Here is a 3,708-nt window from a genome sequence, read left to right on the forward strand (position 1 = left end):
TTTGAGGCTATGCGGATGGTTTTGAACCCAATGCACCCTTCAATGGTAATGCACATAATAGAGACATGCTTTGTTCACTTTTCTAAACCCATGCTTTTAAAATAATCTCAAGCAATTTTCTCTGCCAGTCATGTTGCCTGATCTTTTTGCACTCACACAAAGACAAAGATCCCCCATATAGCCTTAACAGACTGTAGGAGCAAGTGCTGTTAGCGAGCACCTATGAAGGCCAGAACGGTACACGAGGTGGTGGGTGGCCAGCACCACGCCCGACCGCCTTTGTCTCCCTAGTGGCAATGTTTACACACTGTACCAGGTACTCACACACACACACATAAAGAGCCCCCGTACAGCCTTCAACAGACTGCTGGGGCAAGTGCTGTTGGTGAGCTCCTATAAACGCCGGCACGCACGGCACTCGAGGGGGAGGGTGGCCAACACCGCACCGGGCCGCCTTTGTCTCCCCTGATATTTGCACACCACACTAGGAAGTCATTCAAGACTACATCGATGTAGGGAAAACCCAGGACTGGTTTAAATATCTGCCACTGTTGTGTCTCATGAGCAGGAATCCAATTTGGGTCACCGAGTTTCGGAGTGCAGTGCGATAGCCACTAAATTACCGCTCCCCACTCGTACACAACGACAAGAACAAAGATCCCCGGTAGAGCATTAGCAGACTCTAGGGGCAAGTGCTGTTAGCGAGCACCTATGAAGGATGGCACGGCACACGTGGGGGGTGGGTAGCCAGCACCGCGCCCGGCCGCCTTTGTTTCCCGAGTGGCGATGCTCACATCACACGAAGTACTCATTTTTAGGCTGAGACGACCTAAGGAAGGCCCAGGACCGGTTCAGATAATCGTCACTGGCGATGTTGGCCGTGAGCGGGAAACGAACCCGGGTCTCCGGGTTCGTAGCGCAGCGTAGCGCTAACCGCTGCCCTACCGCTCGTACAAAGATACGTTTAAACACGCGCACGCAAATACACATTCTGTTTGACTAACACTTCTTTCAAACCTTACGTAGCCAAACATTTCCATTGTACAGTTTCTGGATAATGTCTGGAATTAACCACAGTTTTGACTGTGACACCAGCATGCAATGACCTGTGCGTTGTGAGTGACACAATACTCTGTTTTACATCCGCCGTGAAGCAGAACAGCGCATGTTGTGGTGAATGTTACTGGGGTAGCCAGGTGTGCCTCTCGGATTTGAACTTTGAACCTCTGCAACAAATAGAGAATGCGCTACCATATTCCTGGTTCTTTCGGTAAAGTCACGTAGATAGAAAACAAAAAATAAACAATAAAAGATTAAAAAGATGCAAATAAATAAAAAATAATACATTTTTTAAAATAAATTGATGAGAAGATGCCATGGGTCGACTGACTGAGATGACTGGCCAATGCTCCGCCTTTGCCCTCCACTACACACACACAGTGTGTACGTACACACACACTGTGTGTGTGTACGTACACACACACATAGTGTGTGTGTACGTATACATAATAATGTCCACGTTGCTGAGTTCACACACCCAAGGGAGGGGGCAATGGAAAATTAATCTAAATCAACTTAAACTCCATCCCCGCTCTGTGACGTCACCACTCAGCATGACCTCATCGCCATGAAGTGTTAGCGGGAGGTGTACCTCGCTAGTGACGTCATGTCACCAAGGTATTCACGCTACCCCCAACCCCGTCCACAGCGCTCTTGAGCGTGACGTCACCTCCGCTTGGTCACTGCCGATATCAATCCAGTGGCAATCCTTATTTGGCCAAAGGTACGCCCAGTGACTGGCGGTCATTAACATAATGTATTTGTTGAAACCGTCGAGTGTTCATTGCGACGGGTTCAGCAGCCACGCCCCATCCCATGGACATATGGCCTGGACTCATTAACATAATTTATTCTGTTACAGAGCCGCTCCTTATGGGAGGGGCGTGTCTCTTACCCCGGAAGTGACGTCATGTTAGCTGATTTACGCGCGTGACGTCGCGAGGTAACAGGAGGCTGCCGATCCACGCTTGCACTGAAATCCGAGGTGAGAAATTCTCATGGTGGTGGTGGTTGTTGTGGTGGTGGTGGTTGTTGTTTACCAAGGTAGAGCCTCTCTCTCTCGTAGGGATGTCAGTTGAGTAGCAGCGAGCATGGGAATCGATGTCCAGGTTGGAACTTTACAACGCGGGGCCTAGCCACGCGGGGCCTTGCCTCCTGCCCTCGCCTGATTGCATTCGCTTTAATTATCTCGCTTAAGTTTAATTTGTCTTCACCCGGCTCGCCACTTTGTAACTTTGTTTTATTGTAAATATTCACGCAGTTTTTATTTTCTTTTGTTAGCAGGCCAAGCCCGCTTGAGCTGCTATACCGCTCTTGTTATCAGAAGCGACCTGCCCACAACAACACAAGGTGAGGCTTTGTCAACGTGTGTGAATGTTTTGACTTAAAACTTTGGTGACTGCAGGAATTAATATTCTTGGTTCTTTTGGTAAAGTCACGTAGATAGAAAATTAAATGAAAATAACAATAAAATAAATGAATAATTCCAAATAAAGCAAAAAAACGTCGTTTTGATCGCAACACAAGTGGTCTTTATTTAATGTAATTGTATTATCAGTTATTGTTATTTTCTATCTACGTAACTTTACCGAAAGAAACAAGAATACGTGTGTCAATGTCTATCGGTCAAAGACGCTCAGCGTAGAGACGCGCAAACTCCAAATATACAGCAGGCGTCAGGGTCGGGATCGAACCCACGACTTCCTGTATACCAGGTGAGGTAGTTAACATCTCACCACGGAGAGAGACACGCAAACTCCAGTTAGCCTCGGCTATGTTCGTTGATCCTCAATTAATTACTTGGTGGAGTGAGGAAGCATTCATGCTGAGCAGATGAAGGTGGCCAGGCATGGTTCTGGACATGCCACCGCCTCTTGACCCGTGCCAGTGTGTGACAGTGTCAAGTTTGTGTTTGCAGTAAAGTCTATGCTAAATTAGCCTGTTATGTAAACCCCTTTGTCAAGGTGCCTCACTTCTCTCAACCAGCTTAAAAGACTCTGCGAATCTTAGCGTTCATTGTAGCTGTGTCATCCCGACAGGTCTGTTCCTTTCACCTGAAGAAGGCCACTTGTGTTGTGGCCGAAACGTCGTGAGAATTTTATTGTTTTACTTTATTATTTTCTCATTCTACGTGACTTTACCAAAAGAACCAAAGAAGATCTATTAACTCTGTTGAACACGGAAGTTATATCAAAACAATAGTTTATTTTTGTTTTCCTCTGGCACTCTTTGTAAGAATGGAAACAGGAGGTGAACACAGCACACACATTCAGCTGAAGTCGGAACTGTTCATCCCAGCATTTAAGGACATCTGAGCCTGGATTCACACCTCTAAGTTGCGATTGAACATTAATTTATGAATTTCTGCATAACACAAATAGTATTGTTTTCAACACCCTTTGCTAGGTCAGCTGAATTTAGCTTTCATAAATATTCCTTTTGTAGCCAGTCAGCCGAAATTGTGTGCTCGGAGTTTTGGGTGAACATTCATTTTGAAGATACGAGGGCTTCCAGGCATGTTTATAACCATTTGCCCTCTCATTGTGTGCCATAACAGCCTGTGTGATGAATTTGGGAAACGTTTTTACTACATCATGAATATATGAATAAGTATAGACGTGTAAGTCACATGTGACACTATATATGCAT

This window comes from Petromyzon marinus, unplaced genomic scaffold (genome assembly GCF_048934315.1).
Source record: "Petromyzon marinus isolate PM22_M1 ecotype Great Lakes invasive population unplaced genomic scaffold, UKy_Petmar_22M1.pri1.0 PM_G_Scaffold_4, whole genome shotgun sequence".
NCBI lineage: Eukaryota > Metazoa > Chordata > Hyperoartia > Petromyzontiformes > Petromyzontidae > Petromyzon > Petromyzon marinus.